This window comes from Staurois parvus, unplaced genomic scaffold, assembly GCF_062004578.1.
Source record: "Staurois parvus isolate SC_StPar_1 unplaced genomic scaffold, SC_StPar_1.0 ptg000636l, whole genome shotgun sequence".
In the NCBI taxonomy this organism is placed as follows: domain Eukaryota; kingdom Metazoa; phylum Chordata; class Amphibia; order Anura; family Ranidae; genus Staurois; species Staurois parvus.
Genome location: NW_028318432.1, coordinates 9,522,438 through 9,537,963, shown reverse-complemented (window position 1 = coordinate 9,537,963; position 15,526 = coordinate 9,522,438). Strand labels below are relative to the sequence as shown.

Genomic DNA, 15,526 nt, shown 5'->3' with positions numbered 1-15,526 from the left:
GCCTGTCCTGCTGGTGCCCTGGCACTGTTGAGACTTCTCCTACTCATCTCTAGTGTCTTCTGCCCTGCTGACACCGCTGCAAGGTCAAGTCCCTCTTGAGTGTCTTATCCACTTGGTATCTCCAGGTAACTCCCCAGGTGGCAACTCATGCTTCTTTGGGTGCAGCACTCCCTGTCTCCACAACTCTTCAAGGGTGCTCTGCACTCAGCCGCAAGTAAAGCCCTCTCGTCACTTCGTCCTCTGCCCAGGTACGTGACAGTCTTCCTACTTTCCCCCAGTTCCAGAGCTGCAGCCTCAGCCAGTGTCTTCCTACTTTCCCTCCATTCCAGAGCTGCAGCTCCAGTCAGTGTTTTTCTTTATTCCCTCAGTTCCAGAGTGGCAGCTCCAGTCAGTGTCTTCCTACTTTTCATCAGTTTCAGAACTGCTGCCCCAGTCAATGGTTTCCTGATTTCCTTCACTTCCAGAGGTGCAGCCTCAGTCCGCATCTTCCTACTTTCGTTCAGTTACAGAGCTGCAGCTCCATGCATTGTCTTCCTACTTTCCCTCAGTTCCAGGGCTACAGTCTCGATCAGTGTCTTCCTACTTTCCCTCAGTTCCAGAGCTGCAGCCTTAGTCAGTGTCTATGGAATTTGACATATTTGGTTGCTTATTACCTTTCACTACTGAGTCCTACAGTGACAAAGCGGTTGGTATGGCTGCAGCTTGTAGTGGAGGGCATAGGCATCCAACTCTTTCAGAAGGGTTGAATGACAAAGAGACTGATGGAGGTTGCAGTATTGAAATCAAGAGGAAGTAGGAGACATGGGTAAAGTAAAGGCTAGGTCAAGGATTCTGGAGGTAAAGTCAAGGATTCTGGACGTGTTCTTTGTGCCAGATATCTGCCACCCCCACAAAAAGTATTATCTATAATAAAACACCCCTAACACTTAACCCTTCCTTATCTTTAGTACAGCATAACAGGTTTGGCAGTACAAGAGTACATTTATATAGAGATGCACTGTATGCATAAAACCAAAAAGAGGAACAACTGAGGATGCATGAGGGACAGGGGGATTTAGTATCAAAAGAAGAGTCCCTGTAAATGCGCTATGTAATTATTACTGCTGTCTAAAGACTCATTGGGGAGTTGTTCTCTCACTTCCTGTCTCAGTGACCAATGTTGTCACTGGGACAAGGAAGCAAGCATATTCAGCAATCTCAAACCAAGTGTACATTTAATGCAGAATTCCAGGTACAGAGATTTTCGTAGTTTCTAATGTGTAAGCCTTGGCCCAGTTATAATTCATGGCTGGATCACTGCTCTTTAAAAATAATTTTCTTAATGCTGTTTAGTCAACTCCAGTTTTACTTCCTCCCTGCTCAGCATATGAAACTCATAGAGTGAAGTACTGGTGTCATTTTTCCTCCCTCCTCTCCACTTCACAGATTCTGGGTAGGTAGTTCAAACTTATATAAAAGGTTACGGAAAACCATATGCCAAAATAATCAGCAGATCCAGAGATAAAGGTAGCTGAAATTATGTGAAAATCTTTATTTTCCTTGCAAGCATATTCCTGATGGGTTTACCTCCCACTACGTATCATATACAATTGCAACTATTTCACAAAAAACTGTTTTCACTATTCTTTTTTTAATCTTTTCTGCATCTCAGTTCTGCTTATCTGAAAACACATCCATTTCAGCATGGTCAGTTTTCTGACTGTGCTGGGAGAATAACTTTCCTGTCCTCCAATGATCAGACTTGTGCTGATATGCCCCCTTTCCCCCCCTCCCTGCACAGCCATTCCCGGGGAAGATTAGTGTACTGCTGTTTCTTCACCTCCACCTCTTCAAGCCCTTTATACAGTTGAGAAATTAAATTATATGATCACCTATAAATTATTAAATACTAATATATATCTATATATATATATATATATATACACACAAATGTTCTATCTTTGGTTTCTATTTTAAACTTGATGGGTTGTTTTACAAGGTACACTTATACTTTATAAGTAGATGTTAACCCTAACTGAAGGGCATTAAGGTTTGTAAAGCACTGTGTATCATAAACTGCTGACAGTTGTCCAGCGATCTTTTGCATGTTAGTGCTGCACTTTTGTGTTTGATCCTACCCAGCCAGATCAGACAGAGTAGATAATGTTAACTCTGCAAAGTTGTGCTGACTGTAAATATCTAATCATTTGCAATGAAAATAAAACTTAAAAAAACTGGATTTTTGCTTGCATATGATTGGAAGAGTTAAGTGAATGTCACTTGGGGGAGCTCTTGTCCATAATGGTCATGGTATTGACACAGCTCTAGATGATCCCCATTGGCTCACAATTGATATGATCCAAAAATATTTAGACAGAATAAAGGTGAATAAAGCACCTGGACCAGGTGGCATACACCCACGGGTCCTTAAAGAATTAAGCTCTGTCATTTCAAAGCCATTGTTTCTAATTTTTAGGGACTCTTTAATGACTGGCATAGTACCACTGGATTGGCATAAGGCCAATGGCCAAGGGGTCAAAATCTTTACCAGGTAATTATAGACCTGTTAGTTTAACATCTATAGTTGGGGAGATACTGGAGAGTTTAATAAAAGACCACATAGATGAGTTCTTGCTGGAAAAAAATATTTTAAACAACAGACAGCATGGATTCATGAAAGACAGAAGTTGCCAAACAAATCTGATTTCTTTTTATGAGGAGGCGAGCAAAACCTTGGACAGAGGGGTGGTGGTGGATGTGGTATACTTGGATTTTGCAAAATGTTTGACACAGTTCCCCAAGTCTATGGGCTTGGAAAAATCCATATGTAAATGGATAGAAAACTGGCTAAAAGATCGTATTCAGAGAGTAGTGGTTAATGATTCATACTCTGAATGGTCTAGGGTTGTCAGTGGTGTACCCCAAGGTTCAGTGTTGGGACCCTTACTTTGTAATATATTTATACACAATATAGGGTCTGGGATTAAAAATCCCATTTCAGTCCTTGCAGATGACACCAAGCTATGCAGTGGAATAACGTCCTTACAGGATGTCTTCAGTTTACAAGCCGACCTCAATGCTCTATTTAATCGGGCAACTATGTGGCAAATGAGATTTAATGTTGATAAATGTAAGGTTATGCACTTGGGGGCTAAGAATATGCATGCATCATATATACTAGGGGGGGGTACAACTGGGGGAATCAATGGTGGAGAAGGATCTGGGGGTTCTGGTAGATCACAAGCTTAATAATGGCATGCAATGCCAAGCTGCGGTTTGTAAAGCGAGCAAAATTCTCTCTTGTATTAAAAATGGTATATACTCTAGAGAGAGAGATATCATATTACCCCGGTACAAATCATTAGTAAGACCTCATCTGGAATATGCAGTTCAGTTTTGGGCATCAATTCACAAAAAAAACATTGGGGAAATGGAGAAAATGCAAAGAAGGGCAACCAGACTGATAAGAGGCATGGAGGAAATCAGCTATGAGGAAAGATTAGAGGAACTGAATTTATTCTCTCTTGAGAAGAGGAGATTAAGGGGAGATATGATCAACATGTATAAATATATCAGTGGTTCATATAGTGAACTCGATGTAGAGCTATTCACCCTGAGGTCATCACAGAGGACAAGGAGGTACTCTTTACGTCTGGAGGAAAATAAATTTAATCTCCAAACACGGAAAGATTTCTTTACAGTGAGAGCTGTGAAAATGTGGAATAGACTCCTTCAAGAGTTGGTTCTGGACAGCTCAGTGGATTGTTTTAAAAAAGGCCTGGATTCTTTCTTAGATACACAGAATATAACTGGATACTAACATTTATAGGTAAAGTTGATCCAGGGAATATCCGATTGCCTCAGGGGATCAGGAAGGAATTTCTTTTCCCCGCAGGAGCAAATTGGATCATGCTTTGCTGGGTTTTTTTGCCTTCCACTGGATCAATTGTGGGTATAGGATTATAACTTGTTTTTTTTTAATGGTTGAACTGGATAGAATTTTGTCTTTTTTCAGCCAGGCTAACTATGTAACTATGTAACTATGTAACTTCACCGTATTTACTAAGCAAAGGGAACATACACTTTGTAAAATGAACAGTCTTTACTCCTTTTGCAAATAATTATCCTTTGCTGTTGCCCCATGCATTGATGACTTACAAATATTACTTGGCGAAGGCCAACCCCCCATTGCTCAAACAGAATTAGCTGGGTGAAGTCACTGCTGCCTCCTGGGTACTTGAAATCTCATGAGAATGACCTCCTGCAAAGAATTGGGGTGCATTCTCATGGGAGTTTGAGTACCCAACTATCTTAGGATGCAGCAGAAGGAATGGGGGGGGGAGCACTGAAGAGGGGAATGTTAGTGGATCAGGGAGTCCCCTTTAGGGCCTGTGTCAACGGTCTTTTGTTCGATTCCAGCATTACAATATAAGTCAAAAAAAAGGTCCATTGCACCTGTCAGTGAATTTTGATTGATCAAAGGAGTATCTCAACTTGAAGGCAACCTGGTCAACTCAGGCACTGAACAGGTAAAATGGTGGTTAATATATGAACTAAGAAACAGGTTAAGGTAGGCACCAAGAAACTGGAACCAAGAAATAGGTTAAGGTAGGCACCAAGAAAATTTTTTTAGTGCAATGTCCAATTATTCCTCAAAAGATATAAAAATATATTTACAAGGTGCTGAAAACTGTAAAGCTAAGTTCCACGTATAACCTAGATGGAATATTTATCAGGTTGTTAAAGCAAACCCTATTTTAGGTCAGAAGCACCTGCAATAGTCATACGTATTTAACCGTTTACTTGGAAGTTACTTTCTACTGCTTTGTATTCCTTTTTTGAGAATTTCATCACAGCTGGTGTTCCTGTATTTCAAACCACAATACCCATAGTAATATGTTATCTGTTTGGTATCTCACTATGTTTCCTGTGCTGATGTACAGCGTGTGGCCTTCTGTTTAGCAATAAAGACAACATACCTCCTTTACAACAATCTGCTATCTGGTGTTACCAGCATAGAGAAGACGTGTGCACGGACAGGATTTCATTTAATTTGGCGAGTTTTTAGATCTTTAGTTGTGTTTTGTAGTAAGATTGCACCTCTTTCTTTTACTTCCCTTTACCGGAAACAAGAGATATGTGCATAAACTAATGCAAAGTGTGATAGAACAAAAACAGCAGTGCTGTGAAGAAAGGCATAGCAATCAGTCAGACGTTAGCATTTGTAGGACTTCTAAATGTTTTTTTAATTGATTGGTATATGTTCCTAAAGTGTAAACATCACCTGTAACAGGTGAATGATATCAGCTGAGAACCTAACAGCAGAGAAAATGTTATCTATCTATCTATCTATCTATCTATCTATCTATCTATATGCTGGGTTCCTGTGAGTAATACCAGAAGAAAATAGGCTACAAGTGCAACCCATCAAAATGCTCCCGAAGAAGTGGCGTACACAGCCAAGCAATGTGGTGAGCATTTTGGGGTATTCTTTTAATTCACAATTACTTCTTACTGAACTTTGCTGGATTCATTTTTAACTATTTGTGTATTTAGGTGCACCTGCCTGCTCTGCTACCTCTTAATTACTCCATGTCCCCGCACTTGTATCGCTTTTAGGTTGCAGAGGTCCCCACTAAATCATTTATATTTTTCACCTATATATACCTTATGATTAATCTTACCCAGTCTTACTTGTATTATTACCGTCTCCATTTAGATATTCGTTGCCTACCTTCTCCACTTCTAGCTGCTTTTTTATATATTGGGATATATATATATATATATATATATATATATATATATATTTATGTAGCACTAAAACCCAGCAAGACTTCGACCACTATAAATCTGCTCTTCAAACATACAACTCCTGTCTCCAAACTGCCAAACAGACCTATTTTATCACTCTCATTAACACCTTCTCACGCAATCCTATCAACTCTTTTCTACTTCTAACTCTCTACTTCGTCCTTCTTTACATCCACCCACTAACTCACTCACTGCCCAGGAGATCGCTAATTACTTCAAAAATGAGATCGATACAATTCGTGACAAGATCTCCACTGTACAGATATCTCCCTCACCCTACACTCCTTATCCCCCTGCACAATCTGTACTTCATTTGTTTAACCCAGCTACTATAGAGAAGGTTGGTAAACTTTTTTCACCCTCTGGCTCTGTCCTTCACTCTTTAACTCATATCTTCAATTTCTCCCTTTCTACTAGCATCTTCTCCAACTTTCTAAATCATGCGCTAGTCATACTTTAAGTCATACTTAAAAAGGCCTCACTGGACCCCACCAATCTTAGCAACCTAAGACCCTTCTCCTTATTCCCTTTTGCCTCCAAACTCCTTGTGTCTAGTGTAAACCGGCTGAGCTGCCACCTTATTGAGAATAACCTTCTCGATCCCCTTCAGTCTGGATTTCGCCCACAACACTCCACAGAAACTGGTGTCCTAAAACTCACAAACGACTTACTAACCGCTAAAACCAAAGGTCACTATTCCGTACTCTTACTCTTGGACCTCTCTGTTGCCTTTGACACAGTTGACCACCCCCTCCTCCTCAAAAAACTCTATTTACTTAGTCTCCGTTACAGCACTCTACGTTGGTTCGAATCTCACCGCACCTTCAGTGTCACTTACAACTCTACTTCCTCCTCTCCTACTCCTCTTACTATCGGGGTCCCCCAAAGTTCTGTCCTTCGACCTCTCCTATTCTTAATCTACACTTCTTCCTTGGGCCAGCTAATAGCTTCCCATGGTTTCCAATACCATTTCTATGCAGATGACACACAAATCTATCTCTCCTCCTCAGCTAACCCCATCAGTTTCCTCACGTATCACCGATTTACTAATAGACATATCAGACTGGATGTCACACCACTTTCTAAAACTCAATCTATTCAAAACTGAGCTCATAATAATTCCTCCCCCATGTGCCTCCTCCCCTTATTTCTCGGTCAGGATCACTAGCAACATTATCAACCCATCCCAGCATGCCAAGGTGCTAGGGGTAACCCTGGATTTTAACTATCCTTTCAGGCCCACATCCAATCCCTGTCCAAATCGTGCCACCTCAACCTCTACAACATCTCCAGAATATGCCCCTTTTTAACCAATCCCCCACAGCTGTCACCTGTTGTATTACTCAGCCCTTCCTCCTAGATTGTAAGCAGGGCCCTCTGTTTCCTCTTGTACAAAATTGTATTGTAACTGTAATGTCTACCTTCATTTTGTAAAGTGCTGCACAAACTGTTGGTGCTTTATAAATCCAGTATAATTATAATAATAATAATATACACTATAGTATTGGGACTCCTGCCTTTACACATGCACTTTAATGGCATCCCAGTCTTAGTCCATAGGGTTCAATATTGAGTTGGCCCAGCCTTTGCAGCTATAACAGCTTCAACTTTTCTGGGAAGGCAGTCCACAAGGATAAGGAATGTGTCTATGGGAATATTTGAATATATTTTTAATGGGAATATATTTTTAAAAATATATATTTTTTAAATATATTCTTCATACTGTTTTAACATAAAAAAGTCAATATAACATATATTTTTACATATATTTGTAAATGCATTCCAAAAATGTAGATTTGTATTTTTAAAAACATACAGTATATTTGAAATGTATTTTTAAAAATATTTTTCATATATTTATTGAAATATATTTTGAAATATATTGAATATGGCCAAAATTGTAGCATTTCTAATATATATGGCAATATATTTGGGAAGAATATTTTAAAAATATATTTCAAATATATTTTTCTTCCATATGGGTATGCTGACACCTTAAGAGTTCCCTTCACTGGAATTAAGGGGCCAAGCCCAGCCCCTGAAAAACAACCCCACACCATAATCCCCCTCCACCAAACTTTACATTATACACTATATTGCCAAAAGTATTGGGACACCCCTCCAAATCATTGAATCAGGTCTTCTAATCACCTCCATGGCCACAGGTGTATGAAATCAAGCACATAGACATGCAGACTGCTTCTACAAAAAAATTGTGAAAGAATGGGTCGCTCTCGGGAGCTCAGTGAATTCATGCTTGGTACCCTGATAGGTTGTCACCTGTGCAATAAGTTCTGTGAAATATGGAATTTCCTTGCTACTAAATATTCCACGGTCAACTGTTAGTGGTATTATAACAAAGTGGAAGCAACTGGGAACAACATCAACTCAGCCATGAAGTTATAGGCCACATAAAATTACAGAGCGGGATCAGCGCATGCTGAAGCGCACAGTGCGCAGAATTTGTCAACTGTATCCAGAGTCAAAAGCTAAAGACCTCCAAACTTCATGTGGCCTTCAAATTAGCACAGCAACAGTGTGTAGAGAGCTTCATGGAATGGGTTTCCATGGCCGAGCAGCTGCATCCAAGCCTTACATCATCAAGTGCAATGCAAATCGTTGGATGCAGTGGTGTAAAGCACGCCGCCACTGGACTCTAGAGCAGTGGAGACGTGTTCTCTGGAGTGACAAATCACACTTCTCTGTCTTCAATCCCATGGATGTATATGGGTTTGACGTTTGCCAGGAGAACGGTACTTGCTTGACTGCATGTTGCCAAGTGTAAAGATTGGTGGAGGGGATTATGGTGTGGGGTTGTTTTTCAGGGGTTGGGCTTGGCCACTTTGTTCCAGTGACAGTAACACTTAAGGCATCAGCATACCAAGACATTTTGGACAATTTCATGCTCCCAACTTTGTGGGAACAGTTCGGAGATGGCCCCTTCCTGTTCCAACATGACTGCGCACCAGTGCAGAAACCAAGGTTCATAAAGACATGGATGAGCGAGTGTGAGGTGGAGGAACTTGACTGGCCTGCACAGAGTCCTGACCTCAATCCTATAGAACACCTTTGGGATGAATTAGAGCAGAGACTGCAAGCCAGGCCTTCTCGTCCAATGTCAGTGCCTGAGCTCACAAATGCACTTCTGGAAGAATGGTCAAACCTTCCCATAGACACACTCCTAAACCTTGTGGACAGCCTTCCCAGAAGAGTTGAAGCTGTTATAGTGGCAAAGGGTGGGCCAACTCAATATTGATCCCTACGGACTAAGACTGGGATGCAATTAAAGTGCATGTGCATGTAAAGGCAGGCTTCCCAATACTTCTGGCAATATAGTGTGTATTATTATTATTATTATACAGGATTTATATAGCGCCAATAGTTTGCTCAGTGCTTTACAGTATAAAGGGAGACAATACAGCAACAATACAGTTCAATACAAGAGGGATAGGAGGGCCCTGCACCTTGGAGCTTACAATCTAGGGTGTATATATACTGTATATATATATATATATTGTTTTTTAGAAATAGGGATTTAAATATTTACATTTGGATGGAATTCCATGTGTTAATGGATAGGCAAATAAGTCAATCACACCTAGGAGATTCTATTCACAAGATCCTATGGTTCTAGGTCCCACACTATCTTCTCTGTTTTTTTGTGTTTTTTTTATTTTTTAATACTAATATGTTAGAACATTCCAGGGCATCACCTGAACATTCAAATCACCACCCTATATATTTCCAGAGAGATAACAAGGTGCCATTGCTTGACATCCTTCTGAAAATTATAGTTACCTGGCTGTCAGTGACCTGCAACAAGTATGTGGATCAAAAAGTCAGAGTAAACTCATACCTCCTGATCTGCATACACCTGGTTAGCATTGGCAGCCTCCATAATCTCTTAGTACAATTAATTTATAATATCTAACCTCTGGATTTGCTAAACTGAGTAAAACTATTTGGAGCTACCTTTACAAAGAAGCCAATCAACACTAAATTTTCAAAACTTGGAGAAATAAGCCTTTAACAAAATCATGTATATATTACACGGTTGCATGAGATGGGTTACACAGTATTTTGGTGTACATTGTTCTTAATTTGCTGCAATAATTAATACAGCAGTTAGCTGCAAGATCCGTTAGTGACATTTTGTATAATAATATCAGCTATCAATAAATAGAAAAAAAAGCTCTTACCTTTGAGATTATTTTCTTTCTCTAGTGGATTTTCACAAAGGTTACAGTGTTTTATCTTTCATAGACAAGCCTCAGCTTGTTTGACTCACACAGAAACTTCTCCATTGAGTTGCAACATGTTCCCCACCCTTGGAGGAAGTGGTGAAGTGAGCTACCAATGACAGTAGAAACTGATTTTTGTACACTGTAAAGCACTACATACAGAAACTTTTTTCATTATATCAGTCCATAGTAAAAGAGTTTGCCCAATGATTTGGCCTTCTTAAAGAGAATCTATTATTTTTTCGTAATTTATGGATTATTTTTTATTTTTTCAATAAGGTACAAAATACTGCATTCGAATATTTCCTGTTTACTGCTTGCAACTTATAGGCAGAGAACTGTGCTACAATTTGTTGAAGAAGGGACACACCTCCCTCCCCTCCACCAAAGATGGCAACGTCTTAAAACCTAACTCCAGTCCAAACTCTTTTTTACTTTAGACAGCGAGGGGATCTTTTGGGACACATGAAATCTTTATGCTGATATTCTTAATGCTCCATATCTTCAATACCTGTGACCAAAAAAGAGAAAAATGCAGAAATACGAATTTAAATATAGCTGTTAAACCATCCTTAGCAACACTTAGAATAGGGCCACATGTGTGATTTTTTTGAACTTAGGAGCAGGGGCGGACTGACAACTCATGGGGTCCTGGGCAGTAGGGGATCATGGGGCCCCTGTGTCCTCACCCACACACAAACTACACTCAAAAAAGCCTATCAAAGGTACTAGGGGCATCTCATGGGGCCCCCTATTGATCCAGGGCCCTTGGGCAGTGCTCGAGTGCTCGAATGGTCAGTCTGCCCCTGCACATTCTCACCAGAACACAGTGTTCCCTGGAGCATTGCAGTAAGTTGCATTGGGTACCTCATTCAAAATGAATGGGCTTTAATGTTAACCAACTTTAACAGACAGAAAAAATCTTCAATAGCAAAAAAATTTTTTTTTTAAATTCTCTTGTAGGTGATTTTCGGGATTGTTAGGGGATGGGGAAATAATCTCCTCAGTAAGCAACTGTCTAATGATTGATGTTCATTCCACAATAAAATGTAAAAAATTATATCTAAGGGTATAATTCACATAAATATGTAGAACTCTCTCCCAAAGTAGCTGCTGGTTGTAATGGACCCCCCTAGCCTGCCTAGGGTTAAACAGTTTCTTAGTTGCCCCATAGCACTTATCGACCACCAGTAGGGACTGATTGATTGGCTTTCCCCAACGCTGTTCTTTTGCTTGCAGATAATGTATTTTGAAACTTTGGGTTAGGACACAGAACAATCCTGAGGTCACAGCAGACTGCAGGGATTAGACAAAAAGGTGCAAAAAAATACTCTCAGCTGACCAGCAACCTGTGATTGGTTTAATGGAGCTCTCGGTTCATTTTCAGTACCCCCCCCCCACCTTCCCCAGGAAGACCAAACCCAGCACAACATTGCGAGCTTAGGTCCAACACTCAGACATAGTCTTCTGAGCATATGGTTGCTCCACCTAGGCAGCAGACTAGAAGGATGAGCCATCCACCATACACCCTCTTCTAGGCAGCAGCCCAGGGGGAAGATAGCTTCACTAGACCACACCCTAATATTTATGTAGTTTCTCAGCCTGCACTACTGCTATAAATCTCTTAGTGGTTGGCCAGAAAGAACATATTTTTAACTCAGCATTATTGGGTCTTTGTGCTCTGATACCAGGGACACTCCTCAACAGCAAGCAAAGGCAAACACTAACACTTGGTTTAGGTGAGACCAAGTGAACACAGGTCTATCAGTCTGAACAAGCAACAATAAATTTAGAGTCACTCCTGTTTAGTGCAGGACGGCTACACTTACCCCCCGCCAGTGAAGACAATGTCCATTGAGTCTCACAGAGAAGATGTCCTGGCAAAAGATGGATGGAAGAGGGGTTAAAGGGAAAAGACAAAACAAACTGCATGTGAATTCACTTGGGTTGGGAACAATGAATAATACAGAAGTATACAGAGATTTCAGAGACACTGACTATCTCACTAAATTGCAGTACACAAAGAACATTACTGTGTATATTATTATACAGTATTGTCTTAATTGAAAATCTAGTACCTCACCCGAAAAAGAGGACAAATGCAAAGAAAAGAACCACATAACTTTATAAACTTTAGGGAACTGACTGTTATCAGAATAATAACCTACATACAATAAATATATATATATATATATATATAGCCTCGTATTGAGGTGGTTATACCAGGATAATGGTTGAAGCTGCAACCATAATCCCATTACTGTTTTTTTCCACCTGTGATTCTATTTCATGTGAAATTGATCCAAGTGGATACGCAGCCACTGAATCACTTTTACTGGTGATGGAAGCCCCCCCCCCCCCACTTTTCCAGGTCTCTCTTGTCCCATTGGGGAGTATGCAAGACTAATTTGAGTGGTGGCATTGGCTTCTCTGCACACAGTGAGAGGAACTTATGTTGTTCTGCCCACTGTGTGATGACAGAAGCTGGAAGCGATGAGAATATCGGCACTTCTGGTTTAGGTTTGTTTGTTGACAAGCTGTTGCTGGCTTGTACAGCAGATAGTCAATCCGATCCTGGTTTGATGAGCTGCTTTGGAGGCCAGAGGAGAGATATGAGGTTGTTAGTTACTGTTTGCCATTTTGTGAGGAATAACAAATTTGTGTGGCCTTGTCCTTCCAACTTAACCAGTTTTGTTGTTTTATTAGGGTGGCCGAAGGGCAAGATACATTTTATTCAGTTATGGTTTACATTTTATTATGCATATGCTTCTCTGCAATCATGAAGCAGCAAACTGCCTGCTGACCACCATACACTGCTGCCTATACATTATGATGGGGCAGAAGAACACAATTCAACAAAAAACACTCACAAAGACAAAGACTGAAGTGTTCCATGTTTACCACACATCATGTACATGTCAGAAATGCTACACTTTCAGTAGGAGTTTACCAGAAGAGTTGGTAAGAGTTTACGAGACTCAAAAAGGGTATGATTGAGAGAATTAGATATCGAGCTGATGGTCTCTGTTTGAGATCTGGACTGGACCACCCGGAAGGGGAGGCAGATCTGGGAGGTCATGGTAAGTGAAATGAAAGGCAAAGTGTGTGTATATATTATATATATATATATTTGTATATATACACTTGTGCTCAAAAGTTTATATACCCTCCTGGCAAAAAAATTTTGGCATTGATATTGAAAATATGACTGATCATGCCACAAAATGCTCTTTTATCGAGGGATGATGATCATGTGAAGCCATTTATTATCAAATAGTTGTTTGGTTTCTTTTTAAATCATAATGATAACAGAAATCACCCAAATGGCCCGGTTCAAAAGTTTACATACCCTGGAATGTTTGGCCTTGGTACAGACACACAAGGTGACACACACGGGTTAAAATGCCAATTAGAGATTAATGTCCCACATCTGTGGCTTTTTAAATTGCAATTAGTGTCAGTGTAAAAATAGTCAATGAGTTTGTAAGCTCTTATGTGGAAGCACTGACTAGGCTAGATACTGAGCCATGGGGATCAGAAAAAAACTGTCAATAGTCCTGCGTAACAAGGTAATGGAGCTTTATAAAGATGGAAAAGGACATAAGATGTATATACAGGTAAACCTGAAAAATTAGAATATCGTGCAAAAGTTCATTTATTTCAGCAATGCAACTTAAAAGGTGAAACTAATATATGAGATAGACCCATTACATGCAAAGCAAGATAGTTCAAGCCGTGATTTGTCATAATTGTGATGATTATGGCTTACAGCTCATGAAAACCCCAAATCCACAATCTCAGAAAATGAGAATATTGTAAAAAGGTGCAATATTCTAGACTCAAAGTGTCCCACTCTAATCAGCTAATTAAGCCATAACACCTGCAAAGGGTTCCTGAGCCTTTAAATGGTCTCTCAGTCTGGTTCAGTAGGAATCACAATCATGGGAAAGACTGCTGACCTGACAGTTGTGCAGAAAACCATCATTGACACCCTCCATAAGGAGGGAAAGCCTCAAAAGGTAATTGCAAAAGAAGTTGGAAATTTGCTTATTTGAAAAAAAAAACTTGCAACCAGCAACAATTTTTATACAAAAATATCAAAAGAATAAATAACGTAAACATCCTACTTGATAACAAACAAAGAGGAAAAAAAAAACAAAACAGATTACCCTCCTATAATAATACCCATAACAGACAAAGAAAAACGATCATTAGGACCAGGACATATAATTTTTACCTACTTAAGGATCTTGTCTTTATAAACCTCCATTTTTACAGGAAATAGTAAACAAAACAACAAAGGAAGGCTTTAACAGCCTAACTATTATCCTTCTATACATGCTTTCCACAGCTTTTAGCCCTTTACAGGGGAAGACACACTTGTTTCAAGCGTACCGGCCTTTCTGGCCTATCAACCTATACCCACAACTTACCCCTTACCCGGGGAAGCCTTATACATTATAAATTAGCCTCTATGGCTTTTAGAAAACATAACAAAAAACCTAATACATTACCCAACGAAGGTTAAGAAACCTAGACCACCAGGCATGTGTAGCCATCTTTTAAAAAATAACCTACAGACAAAAATCTAGGGGGGGTGAAAAAGGAGAAAACACAGGACAGCAATCCCACCAAGAGATCAACAGACTGCCGCTACAGGCCTGATAATCCTCCACATCTTTATCCAGACCCTTCGCCGCAGCCTGTCTTTCTCAAGACCCCAAATTTTCCCAACCTCACTAAGGATGTCACGCACCACCACCTGGACAGGAAGGACCTTCTGCCGCAAGGAGACCTGACACAGTGCATTCCACGTGTAATAACGGACAACTAGACAAACTAGAAAAAGTGTATTTAAATCATACCCAGGTATGACTTTCTAATGCCCCATATACCCACTCTGCATAAGACATGCAGTGCAGGAAGGGAATGTCTAGAGCCCTCCCCACCTCTTTGTACACCTCTACATTGAAGGGACACTGAAGCAAGAAGTGGTCCATACTTTCCACTTCACCCCCACACTCCGTCCTCGGACAACCACGGTCATCCAGAGAACGGTGCTTCAAGTTTCCCCTCACGTAGAGCCTGCTGTGGAACGCAAGCCAGGCCTGGTCCCTAAATTTTAAGGGAATCCTTTCCATATTTAATAAATGCAGACCCTCCCACAGGATATGGCCCAGGCAATTCTTCAAGGCCAGCGGTGCATGAAACGCAGCAGCCACAATCCTCTCCTTTAGGAGCCTCCCAGGGAGCGACCTGACCTCCTCTGCAGTCACACATCTCCGCCTAAGAATCTTCAGACATGGGGCGACATAAGCCGGGAGCTTACCATGCTTGACCCGCAAGCTTCTCTCCCAGCAGCAATCAGGTTGACCATACCTAGGCCACTCTCCTGCCTGGATCGGTAAGTCACATTCCGCTTCACAAGGTTCAGTCTGTTCCCCCATAACAGCTGGAAGAAACAACTGTAAACTCTCGTATAGAGAGACTCTGGC

The 15,526-nt window shown here is 40.5% G+C and overlaps 1 protein-coding gene across 1 annotated transcript in view; it reads right to left on the bottom strand.

Annotated features, from left to right (window-relative positions):
* Nucleotides 1-10,113, bottom strand: part of APBB1IP (amyloid beta precursor protein binding family B member 1 interacting protein) — a 153,525-nt gene extending 143,412 nt beyond the window's left edge. Inside the window, exon 1 of the mRNA XM_089693786.1 lies at nucleotides 9,990-10,113. The gene's annotated coding sequence lies outside the window, so the exon portion shown is untranslated. The remainder of the gene's footprint in view (nucleotides 1-9,989) is intronic.
* Nucleotides 10,114-15,526: the final 5,413 nt, after the last annotated feature.